The 22,444-nt window shown below is 42.2% G+C and overlaps 1 non-coding gene across 1 annotated transcript; it reads right to left on the reverse strand.

Annotated features, from left to right (window-relative positions):
- Positions 1 to 4,068: 4,068 nt before the first annotated feature.
- On the reverse strand, positions 4,069 to 4,253 carry LOC135873137 (U2 spliceosomal RNA). The gene has a single exon (XR_010561082.1). It is a non-coding gene; the product is annotated as a U2 spliceosomal RNA (small nuclear RNA).
- Positions 4,254 to 22,444: the final 18,191 nt, after the last annotated feature.

Consider the following 22,444-nt stretch of genomic DNA (forward strand, 5'->3'; position numbering starts at 1 on the left):
AGGTCCTAGATGTCTCAGATTGGGCACCCACAATTAGTGGACGCTTTTGACCTTAATCTCCCTGTGTCTCAGTTTCTCATCTGTAAAATGGAGATAATACCACTCCCCTAACCTCACGGGGGAGTTATGAATATAAACCAATTAATGGTAGTGAATTACTCAGATACTAGAGTGATGAACGCCATAGGAAAGTCAATGAGGAAATTATGAATTCTGTCTTCAGAGCAGAGATTGAACAGTTGTGCAGTAAATATGGTTTATGGGCACACATCGAATAGTGAGGATAAAAGCAAATACCTAATAGCTGCTCATTAAGTAAATCACCATCCATTCCATGGACTGAATGAGGCAGGAGGAGTCCTATGGAAAAAATAGTATGTGAGCATGTAATAAAAAGATTGCATCATAATGCGCATGCACAAGGGGGCTGAATTAAGACAACCTGAATTCTGGCATTTCCTAACTTTTCAGTGCTCAACTTTGCAACCTTAGTAATGTTCTTTTAACATAGTTTTTGTGTGTAATATGTAGGTGTGTGGTACCCATTAAGCCCGGGGCTTTAACAAATGCTGTTTGTCTGCAGGTATTTTACATACAATTTCTTCACTGTCAGAGGCATAAATACACTTGCAATTTCCTGCCTACCATTTTTTGGAATGTTATTTTGACTCAAATTTGAATGAATGTTGTGGTGTTCATTGCTATGAAATCGGGTGATTGTACAATGTGTGGAAATTGTTAGCTTGAATATGTAGCTCTGTTGTGTAGTAAGAAATCGGAAGCAGAATTATTTGGTAGTAATAGATTCTACATAGTGTGTCATAGTTATATTATGTTGAAAAGTTACTGATATGAGAAAAGTGCATTTCAAGTTTTTATTCTGTGTTGATAAGTGTGCAATTTTTTTGCAGTTTTGAGGGTGTAGAGTTAAGATCGAGTGGGCATTGTAAATCAGTTGGAGAGAATGATCTGTGGTTGTGTGGCGGTGGGAAACTGACTTGCTGAGCATCCTAGTTTGATCTTCTCTTTCAGGTGATGTACAAAAGTCAGGTGACTGTATTGACGCTTTTAGGTCTGTCCCCAGTCTTTGATCCTGCTGGCCGTGAGGTATTGCTGGTACAGGGTAGCATCTGAATATGCCTCAGCTAGATTCAGCTACAGCTAAACAGATTTATTGTCTGTCTGTCTCATTAAGGTTCTTCTTCTTCTTCTTCTTCACACAACCTACTCTTTTTGTGACCTGTGTTGTGTTATACAGGTCAGGCTAGGTGTTCCCTTCTGTCTTTAACATCTATGAATCATTGGTAGGTATGCATCCTGCAGTCTCGAGAGGCCATGGGTATGTGCCCCTGAGTGGTAAAGAATTTACTCAGTTGGTTTTATGGCAGCCATGGCTGTGGCTGAAAAGACCTACTCAAGAGAGCCAGTCTCTGCTGCAGCTGACACATTTGAAGGGGATGTTTTGCCACTTTGGGCTCTGCCTTCTGCAAGCTCTTTTCTCCTCTCGTAACTCCAGAGACCTTTGTTTAGCTCTTGTTTCCAAAGGCTGCGGTCCTGAGTGTGATCATCCCTGTTATCCACATCAGGTCCGTTTCTTTGAGGTCTCGCTTGCACACATCCTTGAAAAGAAATTTTGGACACCCTTTGGGTCTTTTTCCAGATGCCAATTCTCCATGCAGGATGTCCTTTGGGATGCGCCCATCATTCATTCGGCACACGTGCCCAAGCCAGCGGAGGCATTTCTGTTTGCAGAGTGTTGGTATACTGGCCGGCTTGCGCACCTCAGTGTTGGTGACTCTGTCCCTCGAGGAGATGCCAAAGATTCGACGAAAGCAACAGCATAAAATATGTGTTTTACTTTTATGTAATTTGCTTTTTTTTTAAAGTGACAATTATATCCTATCTCCAGCAGATGGTGCTAAAATCTTAGTATTGTGCCTATCAGATAAGGGTTGTAACAAAAGTAAAGCATAAGGCTTTGCTAGAACACAGAAAAATTAAATATGCGAACAGAATAGTGCCACTTCTTTTCAGTGGATACCCTAGTTATATGGTCCTGGTTGCATATAATATTATTCTAAGATATTTTCACAGATGTGCACGCCAGGTCAGCCACTCTTACTCTTCAATATCAACAATATTTTGCAATTCTACAGCATCTTCCATCTGTACGTCCCAAAGTTCCTCACAAACAGGAACTTACTTAACCCCACAATGTGCCAGAGAGATTGTAACAATTTCTCATCTCCCTTTCTACAGGTGTGAAAAGCAAGGCACGGAGAGTTATCCACTATCACACAGGAAGTTTGGGGCCAGGCTTCTGACTCCCAGTCCTGGCCTACAGGATAATCCTTTGTCCCTTAGGTCAGAATCCTTTCCCCAGTCCCTGTAAAAACAGTCAGAGGAGTCTGATCCATATGACACGTCAGAAGTATTGAGCCCAGTCACATGAGCCAACTCTGCCATCGGAGACTGAGACTTTATAACCTGATCCGAGTCACTGATTCCATTGGCTATTATTACCGTGCCCAACCTGACTAGCTCAGCTGAGTACTGGGGAATGCTCCCAGTGGAAAAGGGAGAATCTTCTTACCCAGGTCAAAGAATGGTAGTGGAGCCACTCCATGCCAAGCACCAGGGTGGATAAAAATATCAGCATTTCATTTTAGTAAAAAATCAGATTTTTAAAATTTAAATTGGACTTTTTATTTAAATGAGAAACAGGTTTATTTATTTAACAAAAGCTATTTACAATGACATTTGAATTTGATAGCCTAAACTTATAATCTATTAAAATCATTTCAGTTAAATACAAATAATAATATTAAGCAGTACATATTTGCCTCCAAGCTTTAAAGAAGGTCATACTGCTGAACTGGCGGTAGTCACTGGCTAACCACCTGAAACCCCTGTTTGCTGAAGTGCTAAACCAGATTTTGACAGCAGTAGCCTCCTCTGCAGGTGCAGTGAAAATATTTTCTTCATTTCAGGTTATTCAATTGGTTCAGTTCAGTGACTAGTTTGTTTAGTTCTTTCAAAGTTAAGAAACCAGTTGGGAGTGAAAAAGCAGGAAAGCTTGGTTTCCTCTTCCAATCTATGAATAAGCATTCGGTATAACAGGATGAGAGCTATTAGTTTTAAAATCTTGAAGGACATAGTGATCAGAAATAATCAGTTCAACTCACTAACGAGAGATAAAAAGAACAGGAGTACTTGTGGCACCTTAGGGTAGGTCTACACTTATCCGGTAGTTCGGCGGCAAGAAAATCGAACTTCTGGGTTCGACTTATCGCGTCTTGTCTGGACGCGATAAGTCGAACCCGGAAGTGCTCGCCGTCGACTGCGGTACTCCAGCTCGACGAGAGGAGTACGCGAAGTCGATGGGGGAGCCTGCCTGCCGCGTCTGGACGGAGGTAATTTCGAACTAAGGTACTTCGAACTTCAGCTACGTTATTCACGTAGCTGAAGTTGCGTACCTTAGTTCGAATTGGGGGGTTAGTGTAGACCTGTCCTTAGAGACTAACAAATTTATTTGAGCATAAGCTTTCGTGAGCTAAATTTGTTAGTCTCTAAGGTGCCACAAGTACTCCTGTTCTTTTTGCGGATACAGACTAACACGGCTGCTACTCTGAAACCTAACGACAGATAATAATTCCTTTGTCTAATAAGTCAGTTAGTTTTAAATGCAAAACATGTTCTGATAAACCTTTTTATAAACTTTTTTTCTTGTATATCCAGCACATTTAAGGGAGTTTTATTTAATAGGGTAAAAATCTGTTTTCGATCATTTTTAACTGAATTTGAATTTTCATCTAGACAGAGCTTGACAAAAATCCCAAGTAAAAACTTAATCATCTAGTAAATAAAAACTGCATCATTCAGCATTTTCTAACATAATAAAGACCAGAAAAATTAAAAGCCAAATAAATGTTAAGTTAAGCTATGCAATTGCTTAAATACATGTGTATAGACATAGTGTATGCTCCTGGTTAGCAGAAAGAAACACCACATTTAGTCTAAAGGCTATATTTAGTTGCAAATCATCACATTTTAATGGTTATCTACCAATGAGAATCAGCCTTTCTTTAAAAAATATACTATAAAGTATAAATGAAAACATGATTAACATCAATGACTTAAATCAAGGTTTCAGTTCCAACACTCCATTTAATACACAGTGCCCAGATAAGGGAAGTATCAGATATTAAACTGATAAGAACAGATACTTGATTTTAGCCAAGCCAAGAAGCAAACAATGATAAAAACTTCCAAGATCTTCACGTTAATTAATGTAACATCAACCCCTGAAGGCTCCCAAGAAAATGATAGAATAAAACTCTTGAAAAGTATTAAACAAAATCTCTTAATAGGGCTATTAAGAACAAGCATCAAAGCTGAAACAGTTTTAAAATCTCATTAACATTTGATGATATAAGTTTGTTTACTTTTTGTATTTCACTCAGCTAGGACAGTGAAATCTCTCTGTCTCTTCCTCTCTCTCTCTCGCTGCTGTCTATCCTCTGATACTTATAACTATTGTATCTGAGTGTCTTACTTTTCACTTCCCTTTACACTATAATATCAATTTCACAGTGAAATTCCTTTTTTTTTTTAGTAAACTGGTTCCATTGAATAAAGAAATTTCTGTTCCTCTCTCATAAAACCCTCTAGGGTAACAAAACCCAAAAGTGAGACATACATTTTTTGAGAGTGTCCCTTTAAGCCCCACTGTTCATGAAGACTTCAAATGGCCAAATCTGGCTTCCCCAAAGTTGTTAAAATCAGTTCCATTCTGTTTCAATTTAATTGTCACTTCCTCCTTCCTTTATACACGAGTAAACAGAAAACAACAAACAGCCATCGAAGGAAAATTGTTAGGATTAATTTGCTGTACAAGTAAGACATTCATGATTTTCTGAACTTGGTTCATTTGGTCAGTAACAACGAAGCATGTGGGACTATGTATGGGATGTGCTAAGACATTGTCAATGCACCAGATGGCTAGCTTTCAGGCATGGATAGAACAGCATATGTTGCTAAAACCTGGCCTTGGGAGCTGCATTCACCCTTCACAATACATTAAAAGGCCAATTTCCCCATGCTGATAGTGTTGTTACCATGCTGGCTTGAGTCCATGACTTCAGAGGTAAAGAGCCACTCTGCACTCTCAGTCCACTTGTTTTGTGCTTCCAGAGCTGCCAGACATTTCAGACATTCTGTCAATCACTGATTTCCTGTCTTCATTCATTACTGCAGCCATTACTTTCCATCTTGGAGCCAACCTGGACATTTTCAAACTTCATTTATATTTCCAAATAGGATGGGCACATTTTGCCCAATTGCATCTTACTAGCCACTTTCTGGTATGAGCCAAAGTGTACACAGATGGAATTAATGGGCTGAGTTCTCTTTTCATCTACATCAGAGGAACTTCTTAGAAGTGAGATGTAATTGAGCCTAGCATTTGGCCTCATTATCATTTATATTATGGTAGCATACAGAAGCCACAACTGTGCCAGCAGCTGTACAAACACATAGGATGAGACAGTCCCTGTGCTGAAGACTTTACAGTCTGACAGTTCAGGTAGATAAAGGGTGGGATGGGACACAGAAGCACAGGGAAATGAAAGTACATGCCAACGTTTGCATAGCAGGCCTGTGGCAGAATCAGGAATGGAACCCAGATCTCCTAAATCTCAGTCAGATCTCTGTCCATGAGACCATGCTATTGCTTTCTTGCCTTATGTGGTCACCCTCCAATAGCAGCCTTAAGTACATGAGAAATACAGTGAAATCTTGCGCTAATGACCATATAGAGCTGGAAATGTGCCCAAAGACCCCAGTCATGAATTGGGGGGTGGGATCTATTTTGCCAGACAGAAAAGGACAGTCCAAGCCCAGATGTGTATACAGTATTGCAGCCAAATCATGGATGCCACCTATGAGGAATCTCTATGCTTTTTTCCCTGTACCCCCACCAGTCCTACTTCTGTGTCCACAAAGGGCCAACCACAACTTAGTCCTCGATGATTAACTCTTTTTAAAATGCATGTCTATAGTTCAAATACAATTAGTAGTGTTTATATGCCAGCACATGCCACTAGAAGCAAAGGACAGGTCCTACCAGCTAACATTTATAATCCCCTTTAGGATGCAGTGATGATTTTTTCCCCCCCATCAGACAAATCCCTGCCATGTCAAAGGTCCTGTAATTGATCTTTGTCATTAAATCCAGTAAAGCCCAAATTTACAGATCTACCTTGTTTCAGGCTAATGTAGATAAATGAGGTTCATGGTAAAATATTGACTTTTTCTTGCCATCTATGCACCTCAGCACTTTATGCGTTTGATTAACATACAAGAAAGGCTGTAAAATCAAATAAATGACTGCAAGGAGCAACTTTTATGCTCCTTAAGTGATCTATGAGATGTAGCTATTTATAGTCAGGTGAGGGATGGGGAAATGTAAATGTAAGCCAATTCTAGGAATGCTGATACAGGAGAGTTGGGGGGAAAATTGATATTGGCGTGAGGAGACTTCTGTAGTGAAAGCCAGAACAACATGTAGTAATGTAATACTCATTTTTTCTGTGCCTACACCATAGTATATATCAAATACTGTCAAACGCTGAATACAAGCAATTTTACAGACCTAAGAAACAAGGTACAATGTTTTGAACAGTGAGGATAATTAGCCATAAGAACAGTTTACCTAGGGTTATGGTGGATTTTTCATCCCTGGAAATCTTTAATGAAGATTGCATGTTTTTCTAAAAGAAGTGCTCTAGTTCAACTACCAGTATTGGACTTGTAGAAGGAACTAATTTACTCCTATAGCCTCTGTTATGCAGGAGGTCAAACTAGATGCTCACAATGGTCACTTCTGGCTTTAAAATCTGTGCACTGAATTTAATACATTCAAACAGAAACAAAAAAGCACATGGTATTGCCATCGCACTGTTATATTATTAGGAATGGCTGCATCCAACTTAAGGATCGATGGAGCCTCAAAAAGACGTGATAACGTAAAGAAAATATATCTGTAACTGAAATCCTGACCTCATTAACATGGCCCACAGACAGGGAAGCCCTTAAATACAGACCTAGAGCACAGGAAAACTATTAATTTCAAGGCAAGCACATTGTTTTATTCCAAGCCATCCTTATTACCTGATTTTCAGAGACATTAAGCACCCCATTGAAGTTGGTGGGAATTATGGGTGTACAGCAGTTCTGACAATCAGGCCTTAGTTGTCTATTTTCAGTATGGCATAACCTGATCTTTTGGAGAGTCTGAAATGAGTCCCCCTCTTCATCCCCATCAATGTAGTTAGGAAATTTACATCACTAGCAGACAGGAAGGATGGTCCAGTGCTGAAGTTTCTCTTTGTGAGTGTGGCGAAGTGCTGAAGCTCTGGGTCTTCTGCTATACCGAAGATCTTGGACAGAACTCACTGATATCTTGTCCTATCCCCACTAGCATGTTCTAATGAGCCCTGAAAACATTTTGTTGTTTGTCCTTGGATGAAAAATAACAAAACTCTGACAGTATTTCAAGTGGAGTTTCTTTATTTCAAGGACATCATAAATTAATTTTGGAGATCCATTGACTCAGTTGCCTATGTCCAATAAATTATAGCAGGTAATTAAGCTATTCATTTTAGCTTCTCTGCTGTCTTTCCAATGTCCTTGTGGATCTGATGTATTTTCAGTTAGAAACTTGTATAGCCAGTCGCAGCATTATTTGGATAAGAGGGTTTATGCAATTGTGTCTTATGAACATTCAGATATGAAAAGTTACCGTAAGTTGTTCAATTAATTTAGCAGTCCCTGATATATTTTTTCTCTCTGGTGTGGAAAAAGGTCCTACCTGTGCCTAGCTTTTGATTCATTGCAGCTATCGAATGATTTAATTACAAAACTCCCTAGAATGAATGCATTTGATGTATGTATCAGATATTCTCTGATGCTCGTTGCTGTAGTATCTAAGCACCTCATGATAGTTAATGACTTTATTCTCATAAGACATTTGTGAGGTAGGCAAGTGCTCTCTCCCCTCTTTTACAGGTGGGGAACTGAGACAAACCTATTGACTTGGGGGCTTTGGATTAGGCCCTAAGTGGCTTGCCTATAGCCACACGGGAAGTCTGGACACAGCTGGGAAATGAACCCATATCTTCCAAATCTCAGTCTTGTGCTTTAATCCCATGACCATAGGAATGTTTTGGACTCAGCTGTATACAATCCTTTGCTTTCTCTTTTAGATGATTGTTGTCCTTGGTTAGTTTCTCAAATCATTATCATTTTTATAGTGTCCGGTTTGGTTCTGTCTATACCTAGACTACTGTGAGAAGATCTTGAGCTGTGGTGTGACCTTCAGCTAGCAGACCTACCGGCAGAACGATCTGGATGCAGCCATAGCATCTATCTAGAGATTGAGATACTGTGTGCAGTTCTGGTCTCCTATGTTTAAAAAGGATGAACTCAAACTGGAACGGGTACAGAGAAGGGCCACTAGGATGATCCGAGGAATGGAAAACCTTTCCTATGAAAGGAGACTCGAGGAGCTCGGTTTGTTTAGCCTAACCAAAAGAAGGCTGAGGGGGGATATGATTGCTCTCTTTAAATATATCAAAGGGACTAATACCAAGGAGGGAGAGGAATTATTTAAGCTCAGTAGTAATGTGGACACGAGAACGAATGGATATAAACTGGCCGTGGGGAAGTTTAGGCTTGAAATTAGACGAAGGTTTCTAACCGTCAGAGGGGTGAAATTTTGGAACAGCCTTCCGAAGGAAACGGTGGGGGCGAAAGACCTCTCTGGCTTCAAGATCAGGCTTGATAAATTTATGGAGGGAATGGTTTGATGGGATAACGTGATTTTAGTCAATTAGGCATTAACGTGCCATCGCGGGTAAAATGAGGGTCCGGCTGTAGAATCTTGCCTGTATGCTCGGGGTTCTGCTGATCGCCATATTTGGGGTCGGGAAGGAATTTTCCTCCAGGGTTGATTGGCAAAGGCCCTGGAGGTTTTTCGCCTTCCTCCGCAGCATAGGGCAGGAGTCGCAGGCTGGAAGATTCTGTTGTGGGTGGGTCAGCTTTTGTGCCCTGCATCATGCGGGAGGTCAGACTAGATGACCATATTGGTCCCTTCTGACCTTAAAGTCTATGAGTCTATGAGTCTATGAGCTGAAAAAGTGGCAGCTGTTAATGGAAACTCCAAATACGGTTTCATGGTTAAGGCTGAGCTGAGTTTTTCCCTTAAAGGAGGGATTCAGCCAACCACTCTGTTATGTTTGAAGAGTACAATGTATCATCCCCATATTTACAGCCCTTGCTCTTTGAATGAATTTTCTGAGAATTTACGAATAAATTGGTTGACTTGTTTATGAATTAAAATTAATTAGTGACAAGTAGTGACATCATGAGGAAAAAGATGTCTTTAAAAATTAGATTAAACTAATCTGAGACTAACAACACTATTATGCATTAATCGTAATTGTATGTTTATTACATGGCATCGCTACAAGGCGGAGTTTGAGTGCCCTCGCTGTGCATTCCCATATCCAGGGCCGGCTCCACCATTTTTGCTGCCCCAAGCAAAACAAAAAAACAAAAAAACACACACACAAAAAGCCGCTTGGACTGCCGCCCGAACGGCTGAAGCAATAAATAAAAAAAAGGCCGCCCGGACTGTGCCACCCCAGGAATGGACGGAATGCCGCCCCTTAGCATGTGCCGCCCCAGGAGCCAGCCTTGTTGCCTGGAGCCGGCCCTGCCCATACCTTTCTTTAGAATTTAACCTTCATTCTGAATTTTCCGGTTTCGTAACACCTGTTTTCCTAGAGAATCATAACTGCTCCGTAATGTTAATTTAGGGTTTATCTGGGAATATTTGAGGTCCTTTTTTTGAATCATCGCAGTAGCAATGCTTGGGTTCTTCTTATTTATGTGCGTTACAGAAGCACGTAGAGCGGGTGGCAGAGAGCGGGGCTCCATTGTGAGGAGCGCTATACAAACACACAGCAAGACACCATCTTTTGAAGCTTCTACCGTGTAAACAGAGAAGACAAACAAGATTCCCCGCCCCTCCCCTGACTCCCTTCTGTGTGGCTCCTCTGGCTCTCATCCCTATAGCAACATGAGTCCTGGAGGAGCTGGCTGCCCTTTGTTGAATCCCCCTGTGGCTGCCCAATGGTAGTTGCGGATGGTACTTTGCAGGCCCTAATGTCACTTTCTGTAGCATTAACTCTCATCAGGATAGACACTTGTCTGGCTACTAGCAGAGCAGAGGATGGAGCTTTGGGCCTGACACTCAAAGGTATTTAGCACCTCACTCCCATTGCAATCAATGCCTAATACCTTTGTGAGGATCTGGGCCTTGGAGACCAACAGCTTCTCTGTTCCACCTGCTCCTACTCCTAGCCCTGCTCCCGAGACCCCGTGTAAGGGCTTCTGCAGAGTACAAGGCAAGGGAGGAGATGCTGCAGAAGAGGTGGCATTTCTGCCCTTCAGTCTGGGGAAAAGGAAAAGCCAGTGGGGTGGGGTCTTCAAAGAGATGTTCCAGCCCCATAGTCCCATGCCCTGGGGCCTGCTGCACTTGATTCCAGTCTATGGACTTCCTGTCAGTTTCTCACCACGTACTCAGGGAACAGTGGGGAAAAATGAGAGAAGGGCACAAACTGCAAAATTCAGATAGAGATCTGGGGTCATATCCTCACCTGGTATAAAGTGGCATAGCGCAGTTGAACTCCATGAAGCAATGCCAGTTTCAACTAACCGAGAATCTGTCCCCCTGAATTTTGATTGCTCTAAAGTTTGCCCTAGGAGGGACCAGCTGCAAATTTTCCTTCTGGATCAGGGTCAGGTTGTGAACTATCCCAAAGTTTAGGGTTTTTATTTGGACCCATTTGTAATAAAAACCATTAGGAAAAAAAGTCATCCCTCCCAGTAAAACCTGGGGTTTTATTAATTAGGGAATTTCAGTGTCTTGTATGCAGAGATTACATAAAAGGCGTTCCATGAAAATCTAGTGAAGTAGCTCCCAATGAGAACACTTTAATGAAACAGTGGAGTTGTTTACCAAGTTAAGTTCATTGTTGATGTTGGGAAACTAGCCCAAATCTGAGCTCTGAAAGTCTGATAACGGGGAGGGGGAAAATAGAGATGTGTCTTGGAATCCACAGACAATAACAGACAATGAAGGAACCCAAAGATAAGTGGGAAGAAATATTGTTAACCAAGGGGGATGGCAATTGTTTTTCACTAAATTAAATATTTATGAGGTTGGGATTTGATTACAGATCGTTTAACGAGGTAAGGTGAGAAGTGCTTCGGTTTTCATGAGATAGCCATAGAGATAAATACGCTGCATATAAGAATAATTTATCATAAGAAGATTGACATGAAAATTCTGATGAATGTTCTAAAGCCAGGCTAAGCAGCATTTCTATGGTTATCTGCCTACAGTGCTAAACATCCATTTCCCATTAGTTCAGTGCTCCTCTCTCTCCCTGCATCAAACATCCAAGGCCCACATCTCTTCCCATCCACAATTCAAACGCTACAAGCAGGATCTAAATCTTTCATCGGTAGAAGGCTTAATATTGAACTCTAGAGAGATACCATATACAGACCTTCTGCCATTTGGGGATTAATGCAGCACATCGGGAAATAATGGCACGTAGTATGCTTCTAAGGTGCACCCAGAGCCAACTGCATACAGGAAGGATGGTTCAGTGGTTAGAGCACTACCCTAGGACTTGGCAGATCTGCATTCAGAGGAATTATTTTATGTGTCTACAAAGAAGGCACATTCTCACCTGGAGAAAGGAACACATACAGGCGAACCAGTCTGCAGTGCTCAGCTTAAATTGCTTCTCAATCAATTGGAGGCCATTTGAGCTGTACATGTGAGATGCTGCGGTGAGAGGGAAATGAGAAAGCTAGCTGGGTGGCTATTTTATTAGCCTCTTAATGCATTACTCAAATTCTGATGAAGAATAAGCATAATGTAGCATCGCTCACAGTGTATCTGTTGGACTCATGTCACAACAATTAAACAGAGCTAAGGCATTTCAGGTAACTAGGATGAAGGGTCAGAGGGAAGCATCCATCTTGCCAAAAGGAAAAAATAGCTGGTAAAAAATAAAGCCAAAATTGGACTGGCCCAAATAGGATCTTAGACTAAATTGTGATGATAAAATGAGTGTCTCATTCAACAGAGGAATATAGCTGAGATAAACTCAGCAGTAATTCCTTTCTATCTATCCTTCTATCTACTCTCCGTCAAGTGCAAGGCTCCCATTTATAGGAACTTTCCCCTCCCCAATATGCCTGAGTGGGGTTGACCCTTGAAATTTGGCAGAACCAAACAGCCACAACCCTAATGTAGCCATTTTGCAACTGGTAGCTGCATCTCTGTCTCTTCCATCTGGTAAGTACCTCAGATATTTTCCCCACTCCTACTGCTCACAATTTAATTCTGTTAATCTGCTTCCTTCTCAGTACCAAGTGTTTCATCTGTATAGGGCCAGTTATGGGTCCAGTCGTGATAGCTATTGAGAACCTTAGCACTCATTAAAATAAAGGATAAGCAAGGATGCTCAGCATCTTACAGGATTGGTACCTAAGTGCCCTACCTTGCACAGAACAAGTTCTCTTTAAATAAATTAAAAAGAGACCCAAGTGAATAACATCACCAGTAAGGTTAATAAAATGTTAAAATGAGAAGGTGCTCACCCACTGGTTTATCTTTAGTTCAATGCTTTTTCCTAAGAGCAGTACATCAGTAACCTGCAGTATATTCTAACTGATTGAATAAAAAGTTATATTTAATTGGGAAATCAATGAGTAGGAATAGGGCATGGAGGTCATATAGATTGTAGCATCCTGACCAATCTAACTCACTTGCCCTTTCTGTTGGTCTTTCATCATTGGATTTCACTTGCCAATTCCTCAACGGTCTTAATTGTGGGCACAGCAATTTGTCTTCAAATATCACACTACTGTGAAATCTATGCATCAATAAATACAGCTCAAAAGCTGTTTTCCACACTGCTGGAGAGTTAATTGGTTCCATGGTTAAAGCAAATGCTGTAGTTCTTCACATTTGAGGGGATTTTTCAAGGTTTTCAAGTGGCTGGAGGCCGTTCATAAAGCCAAATTAAAGGAAAATATTGCCTTTGAATATAAAGAGATGTCCGGAGCAATCTTCTACACTTTATCTGTGCAGAACATTCTGTGCTGTACTGCAATCAAAGTACTGTTTAGAAATAAAGAGGACATTTTTTGAAACCATGGCTATGCTAAAGGTGAGCAAAGCAGAGATAACCACTGTTCATTTTTTACGTACCAGCTTAAGTAGCACCTGATGTACTGAGTGCAATGAGTGAATATTAAAATTGCAAATCAACCCAGCCCAGGAATCATGTCTGTTCAGGAAAGAATAACTAAAACACTAATCCATCTCAACTGTGTACCTTCCAACATAAGAATAGCCATATCGCGTATCCTGTCTCCTGACAGTGGCCACTGCCAGGTGCTCCAGAAGGAATGCACAGAAAAGGCAATTATCAAGTGATCCAGCTTCTGGCAATCAGAGGCCAGAGACCTCCAGACCATGGGGTTGCATCCCTGACCATCTTGGCGGCTAATAGCCATTGATGGACCTATCCTCCATGAACTTACCTAATTCTTTTTTGAATCCCATTATAGTTTTGGCCTTTACAACATCCCCTGGCAACGAGTTCTACAGGTTCACTGTGGGTTGCGTGAAGACGTTCATCCTTTTGTTTATGTTAAACCTGTTGCCTATTAATTTCATAGTGACCTCTGGTTCTTGTGTTACGTGAAGGAATAAATAACACTTCCTTATGCACTTTCTCGCCACCTCTATCATATCTCCCCTTAGTCTTCTCTTTTCCAAGCTGAAAAGTCCCAGTCTTTAATCTCTCCTCATATGGAAGCTGTTCCATACCCCTAATCATTTTTGTTGCTCTTCTCTGTACCGTTTCCAATTCTAATATAGCTTTTTTGAGCTACGGTGATGTGATGGGGTGTTCACCCCACACTTGCTCTGAAAGGGTTAATGCAGACTGAGAAGGGGGCTAATTAACCCAACAGACCACAGCTGAGGGGAATCAGGTGGCTAAGCAATCCCCTGAGTCAGGGAGGGAGCCCAGCTGAGGTGGAATGAGTTGGGCTGGATTTATAAAGCCAGGAAATCAGAAGCAGAGGGGGTTGCAGGGAAGTAGTCTGGGTGAAGGGAGGTGTGTTTGGGATGACAGAGGCAGGTAGCCTATGGTCACTCCCTGGGAGGAGGGAGCTTGGGCTTGCAAACCCAGAGGAGTGGGGAGAGCCGGAAGAGGCTCAGGGAAAGGCAGGAAGGTCTAGGAGGGAATAGACCTTGGCTGCTGCCTTGAGGATCCCTGAGCTGGAACCCGGAGTAGAAGGCTGGTCTGGGTTCCCCTACCAGCCACAGAGGGAGTGGCACCTGAGGCAGTAAAGGGGAAGACTGCCTGAGACTGCTGGTGAGAAGAGTCTTTGACTCTACCCCAGAAGGGAGAAACACGGTTAGCGACCTGACCAGTGGGCTGAGTCACAAAGAGGAGGCAGCAGGTCCTGGAATAAGAGAGGGGACGCAGACAGCGGCAGCAAGGTGTGCAGTAAGCAGCCCAAAAAGGCCTCAGACCTGAAAAAAGCGAATCCCCAGATTGGCCAAGAGGAGGTGCCACCTGTGGTGAGTGGACCCCGTCACAGGTGACCAGAGCTGCACAGCAGGATTGTTCCCTAAGGTGTAGTGTGGCTGCTGTCTATGTAGCTACTGTAAACATAGGGCTTGACTGTGCCTTGAGGGATCAGTCTGTGGCAGAGGGGCAGTGCACAGCTGTGTAAGACATTGGGAGGTGGAAGGAAAGACCCTATATTGTGGTTATGTCAATAGACTGGGCATGAGGATATCTAAGCCTACTGCCCAGCTCTATCACAGGCTTTGCTTGTGTGACTTTAGGAAAATCACCTAGGATCTGATTCTGCCACATTACTCAGTGGGACTGCTGTGAAGTGAGGAGATAATAATGCTCCCTACCTTACAAGGGTGTTGTCAGGATAAATCATTAGCATTTGAAGCTCTCAGTTGGGTCTGTTGAAGCACCTAGATAGCTAGGCAGACACATTGGATGGGACTCCCAAAGGTATTTAGGTATCTAACTCCCATAGATTTCAATTGGAATTAGGTGCTTAAGAACCTTTGTAAATCCCACTGATTGTCTCCTGGCAAATTCAGTTTTACTGTGCCATCCTTTTAAGGGTGTAGCTTGTGCTCCTCTACAAGCTGGTGTCAGAAGGATGGTGGTGGTGGTGGTGGTGGGGGAGGGGGGAAGGCATCTGACTGTGGAAGGGACATATTGAAATAATCTCAGTCTACCTGCAAAATACTTGTACAAATAAATCTGCTTTCTAATGGTCTGAGGCACATGCTGTAAGAAGCTTGTTCTCTGAGCCAATCAGAGTGCAGACTTGAATAACAGTGCAGTCTAATGCATACATATCCAGAAGACACATTGATTATCTCTACATCAGTCATTGGGTATAATGGAAATAAAGCTTCTGTAATAGAACATTATCACAGGGTTCAGTGTCTCTGACTTTTGGCTTGGTTTTACCTCTGTGTTCATAAAACAGCTGGGGATCCTGTGATGTAGACCATTGATATTATCGTGCCCCTTTGTGAGCTAAAGTTTGACAGGCCTGAAACCAATAGAAATCTTTTCCCCCTGCTCCTGATCCTAGAACCAAACCTAAGGGTTCCTCTGAAGCTAGAGTAGAAGGATGGTGTCCTTCTAAGCAACTGTAGCGAAACAGTGATTGTACAGGAGTCACTTCCTTGCCTGCCTCCTTCTATAGAGCAGGAATGGTATGAAAACATGCAAGAAACCCAAGAATGGAACTAGTCTCCTTGTCAATATATATTAAATGCCCTGCAGAGAAGAGAATGACACACAAGCATGCCCTTGATTCACAAATAAGCCCAGTGCGCTGGGCTCGGCTCCAGTGCCCAAGTGGGTTTCTTGTGGGTGTCTTTTCAGGCAGTGAAGTTGTCTTTACCTACACTGCAACTCTAGCTTAGGAGGAGCTGTTAGGTTTGGTGTATACACAGGATGTGCCTACACACAAACGATCCACTCAGAAATTACCTTTGTGAGTATTTGTTGCCTCTACTCACGGAAATGAATGTGTTCTTAAATTCTCTATATGTGGACACTTTACTTGATCTTTCCTGGCAGGTGAAGACTCACACTCACTGAGTTTTGTTCTTTCCCTAGACACAGAGTCTTATTGTTCTGCTAGTTTTATGGAACTCTGAAAAGCAGGCAAGTTACGTAGGCTTTGTGCAGAGTGCAGCTACACCTCTACCCCGATATAACGCTGTCCTCGGGAGCCAAAAAATCTTACTGCATTATAGGTGAAACCCCATTATATTGAACTTGCTTTGATCCACTGGAGTGCGCAGCCCCGCCCCCCTGGAGCGCTGCTTTACCGCGTTATATCCGAATTCGTGTTATATCGGGCTGCGTTATATCGGGGTTGAGGTGTATTACCTATTTTTGTTTTGCCAGTGGGGATTTGGCTAAATTATCTCCCTCCAGCACATAAACTGTAAGTCTGTTTTTTATGCACATCACTGATGTGTTGTTGAGGTTTTGTCCTACCAACGCCAGAGAAGATTGTCTTGTGACTTTGCCCTGAGCAAACTAACCTTACTAAAACTGAAGCTTCACCTTTGTGGATGTTGCTTCAGTGTTTTCTTTGTGAAAATAATTTTCTTTCATGAGTAACAAACTGTAGTCATGTATTACAACCCATGGAACTGGAATCTCTAGGCAAAGTATCCTGTCTACTTGGGGGAAAAGCAAAGACTAAGTGTTCAATTCTCAGTTACACAGTGTAGATCTGATTATTGTACAATCAATTCACTGGTTTTGTCTTCCCTATGACTCGTGCTCAGTAACGTATAACTATATTATAAAGCGCAGCAGTTTAGCAAGGGAAAAAATAATTATAGAAAAGGGCTGCCTTAGTGTACAAACGTTTTCTCCGCTTGTAGCGTGCAGTTTCCTTTTGGATTTCACGTGTAATTAACCATTCTGCTGAAATGTGCCACTAGATGTGAATAGTGATGAATTTACTATGTTATTTTCCCCTTTGCACAAAGCGCAGGGTTATGGTGGGCCACTGCTTGAATTCCAGTCCAGGCTGCAAACCCCTTGCTCCCTCTGAGGAGGTGTTACTCACATGAGTAGTTCTATTAACTTCAATGGGACTGTGGGTGTGAGGGAGTGCTCTTCTTAGTGAGTAAGGGATTTGTAATCTGGCTTTTGGAAAGAGGTATTCTCCCTCCCAGCTAGGGGGTACTTTTCTGCTAGAGGGGGTGTTCATTTAAAGGCCTGATTGCGAAATGCCTGCTCATATTGGTGAGCAGTGACCTGCTCATATAGTCCTATTGACTGCAAGAGAGACTGCTTGCAGAAGAAAGTGCTCACCAGCATGAGTAAGGGCTGCCCAGTTGGGCCCTACGTTTGAGACGAAAGGCGCTATAGCCATGCCTTGGACATTACCATTATTTCCTGTTAGGAATTTGAATGTTACACAAGTGAGCATTCAGCTGATGGTTGGATCAGAATTCTCCGCGCACAGTATTTATGTTAGGCTATTTCAGATCCTAATAATCAAACCTAACTTAGGGAATACAATTAGTTGGCCTGGGTCACTTCAGGTCAAAGAGCTTTGTGACCTTTTCCCCTTTTGCCTTTTCAGAACAATTGAACCTTTGAGCTCACTACTTACTATATGTTTCTCATTCGTTCAGGTCCCCAACAAAATCCATCTACCTATCACCTCATCAACTTTTACATCCCTCTTTAAAACTCACCTCTGCCATGATGCCTAGAAGACAGTGCTAGCAGCCAGGCAGGTCCCAAGCCATGACTAATGCCCATCTTGCCACAATACAGTTGTTTTACAGTTACTTCATTCTAAAAGATATGCTCTAGGAATTATGTTGGGGAAACTGTATGGCCTGTGTTATGCAGGAGGTCAGATGAGATGATCACAATGGTCCCTTCTGGCTGTGGAATATATGAATCTATTTTCAAGAAATATTTGTACCAGCACCTGGCATCCAATCCCTGAGCGGGGCTCCGAGGCAGTACCTTAATACAAATAAAGATGACTGGGCTTCTATGCAAGACCAAGCCGGGGCAGTCCTAAGAACTACTATTGGGGGTTCTGCATTCCACATTTTGTTTGAAGGAACAATGGGCCAAGAAAGAAAGGAGCATTTTGCTTCCAGAGTTAAACTATGGGAGGGGCAGAAACTCATCAAGAAGAAAGAGAAAAATTCTGACATGAGCTTCTAGCACAGGGCAAGCATGGTGAGAAAACTTGATGTGTGATCCCATGCTGCTGTGCTGGAGGAAGATCTTTGACCCCCTCCTAAGAGTCAAGAGCTTGCATGAGTGGCAAGCATTCAGATGCTTAAGCCATCCCTGCTGCTGCCTAGGATTGTGATAGCTGCACTTCCTCATGTCTGTTGACAATAGTAGACCCAAGAAACTTCAGTAGCGGGGCTGAACCTGAGGCACCTGTCTTGCCAATGATCTTTAGATAATAATGCCACTTTTGACTTCTATAGCACCTGCTGGCCAATAAGCTCACAGATTTTTTACAAAAAATAATGAATCCATCTTGGCAATTTCCTGGTGAAGAACAGTAGACATAATGGCTGTTGTTCTTGTCTTGCAGATGGGCAAACTGAGGCAGCAGAAAGGTAAGGCCAACATCTTAAAATGTAGCTCCTTCAGAATTGGCATTGTCAGTAACCTAACATGGATGGAGCAAACCTCAGATGACTGTAGCTCCATTGAACAATATCTAGTGGAAAGTTTCTTCTCGGTGGCGTGGAAACTCCTCTCTTGTAACTACTATTATAATTGGTGGACTCTGGATGGGGAGGTTTGGATTTGTAGGTGTTACTGTAATACCTGTAATACAAATACTCACATAGGTTTCAAGTATTATCTTCCCCAGCTGTACTTACAATATAGCTAGACCATGTACAAACATAACCAGGGAACGGGAAGAGACCCAATCAAGGCAGCCGAGAGAGTTAATATAGCCTGCTCCATAGAGGTTCCACAAAGTTTGTTTGGATTTTTTTAATGTGAAAAGGAATGACGATTTTCAGTCGTGTTGTTTGATCAGACCCACCTGAGGAGAGGGCTAAGGCCCCGATCCTGCACATGGAACGATGTGGGCAGGCCCCTTTTAGGAAGCATTGTTCGTGGAGAGATGGAAACATGGCAGATCAGGCAGGGAGCGGTTTCCAGGAGTATTGGGTAACGTGGAAGAAAGTCCAAAGCCAGAGACTTTTAATAACTCCCCTTTGTACCTTCGAAAATCTCCCCCATGATTAATCGCATAGCTTGGGCGGCGTGGAGAACAGACAGAAGAGGGATGGGAGCAGGAAGGGTAGGTGGGGGAGGGGCTGGGTACAGCAGGGCAAGGAGGGACCAAAGCGTTTAAATCTGATACAGAGGGTGATGGGTACGTGTAACATATTAGTACGGGTGCAGAAATCATCGTACCCAGCAGTGAAATGCATCCTCCTTAGGCAACTGAAACAATGGGGAAATTCAGGCAGGCAGAATAGAATTCCTTTGGTAGCGGAGACCAGCCAAGACAGGGCAGCACTAGCCTTTTCAGCTGAAGAACACGAGTTGAGCAAGAAATAAAAAAGAGGCACCATCAGCAGGCTGCAGCTTTGTATCCCAACAAGTTGGTGTCATTTTTTTCTAGAGCAGTAATGGAAGAAAATGAGTGGCCTTTGTTTTCAATAATTGGGAATCATTTAAAATCAGCTGGGCAAGTGAGCAAAAAAAGGGGTGGAATCATTTTAAATGCTTGAGTGGCTGTAGGGACTGGTGGATTAATTATTACATTAGGCAGAAGAAATGCCTGGGTTCTAATCCTTGCTCTGACAGCAGCTTGCTGTTTGTCTTTAAGCAGATCATCTCACACCCCTGACTTCATTTCCCCATCTCTAAAATGGAAATAATATTACTTTGCAGGGAGATGCTAAACTTAACTAAAGAGGGCCTCATTCTGCTATTCTTACTCATGGTACCTTGCTTGACAAGTAGTTTCAGTTAAATTATTTCAGGAGCAAGTTCCTATTCAGTGTGTGTGAAGGGCAGGAGACTCTAGTCCTAAGTGTTCGGTATAAATACAACCTCAGTCATCCCAAACTCTCCATCTGAAACAGTGTCATGTCCCCTGATGTCTCTTAATGACACTGGAAATTCTTTGGATAATTGAGGCAGTACTGTGCTATTTTTAAAGGAAAGAATGAATAGAAATGATCCATCTACACCAGCCTCTTCCAAAAGGTCATCAATGGTATCACTGTCACTGAAATATTTTTGTCAATGTGTAATTTCCCTCTTTCTCAGGACATAATAGTCCATGTCGCTTGGCTTGGCTTGGGGACACTGAATATAGAAATCATTGGACAACAGCAGATGGCATGTCATTCTACACGTGAGTAATCAATTTCAGAGTTGCTCTGCACCTTGACATGAGGTTATTCCTTTTTATTTCTCAGAAGTCCCATAGATTTTTTTTCAATTGGATTCAGGTCAGACCTTTGTTCGGGTCTTTGATTTTGTGGGGGATTCTGCTAGTGCTCTAGAATCCTGACACTGCAGTCAGATAGATACAATTGGGGAAATAATTATGAATTTATTACTACTTTAATGGGATGGCACATAACTGCTCCTGCCCAAGAGTGAATGGAGACTGAGTTTGCCTCCTTGATAGGGCGCAGCTTATGCCCTGCCATGTACTTAGCCAGACACTCTGGCCAATGAATAGGAGATGGAGCCAGCCTCTCTCCTTCCTCTGCTCTTGGGTGAGTGGAGAAAAGTATTTGGAACGGAGGTGCACTCCGCACTGGAATTGAACCCTAGATCTGGGTAGAGCTGAACAAGGAGGCATATGCAGGACTTACTCCCCCTCCCTGCCCTACTTGGCCAAGTAAGACAAGGGGCCAATCTAGATTTAAGCAACCACTTCAGTACAGTATATTGTAGCAATTCTGGTAGTGTGTGTGAAAGAGGTAGTGGTCCTTGTAAACAAATAGTGCCCTTATAGAAAAGACCTATAGGATTTAATAAGAGTGAAACCAATAGCATTCACCAGAAATTCTCCTGAAAGTGCATAGAATTTAATAGAGAATGAGATCACTTCTATAGCTTATGTGAGTCATCCTGTCAAATTCTGTAGCAGGGATAGAATTCTCTATTCAGGTCTCTAGGATGGCTCAAGAGGCCTACATTTCATATAACATTTTTATAGCTCTTTCCCCAAAAGAGACAATAACTAATAGGAATCAGGTTTACCAAATCCCGATGATGAATGCCATGAGTTGTTGTTCATTGCAGAAGGCACACAAATACTTTATGGAAAAAAACTTGTCCTGGAGTCTGCACAGCCCAAAAGCAAGCTAAGGGGTAATGCAGAAATATTCTGGTGAAATTTCTTTTTGCCAAAGATGTTATGACCAGCTCTAGTTAGAAGTGAAGGACTCAGATTTCTGCTTGTAATTCAGCTGCAGCTGCGAACCGGCAGCCTCAGAATTCCCCTATAAAAAGAGAAGCTGCTTTTCAGGACCCTTGCACTAGCAGTGAACAGGAAACTAGCCTTGGTTCTTTAGACTGTGATCAGCTGGCAGGAAGTCAGAATATAGCTAAATGTGCCAAAATCACCTAAATCTGAGGATTGAGTTTGTGTGCTCACAGGCTTGTAACATCTGATCAAAGCTTGTATGTGACCATAAATTTGTCCTGCTATTAAAAATAAACCTAATTGTAAATGCTGGAATTGTGTGAAGAAAAGTCACTGGGTCAGATCATTGTCTGGTATAAATTGGCATGGCTTTGTTGACTTCTGTGGAACTGCTGATTTCATACCGGCTGAGGACCTGGCCTACAGTTGCTTACCAAATGAGAAAATGACCTCCTACTGTTAAAATAGTAGCAAAACCAGTTCCATTGCTTTGAATCTAGCAAATGAAGGGAAAACTGCTGAGGATTTCTTCACCCTTCCCTTCTCCACTTTATTTCCTAATCTAATGGCTGGCTGAATGAAATACGGACCCTTTCAGGGATGTAATGCTGTTGAGCAGACTGGAAAAAGGTTTCTGCATTTCACTAGTAATCTACTAGAGAAATCTGTTGCCAATAAAACAATTGGGTTTTTCTTTTTCTTTTGAGCTGACACACAGTTTTTTCTAACTCTATAAAGGTGTTTTATTGCACTTACTAAAGATATCAAGGATATTAAACAGCAATGCATAATTTACAATAGACTTTATAGACAACCGAGT

The sequence above is a fragment of the Emys orbicularis genome, chromosome 1, assembly GCF_028017835.1.
Source record: "Emys orbicularis isolate rEmyOrb1 chromosome 1, rEmyOrb1.hap1, whole genome shotgun sequence".
NCBI classification, from domain to species: Eukaryota; Metazoa; Chordata; order Testudines; family Emydidae; genus Emys; species Emys orbicularis.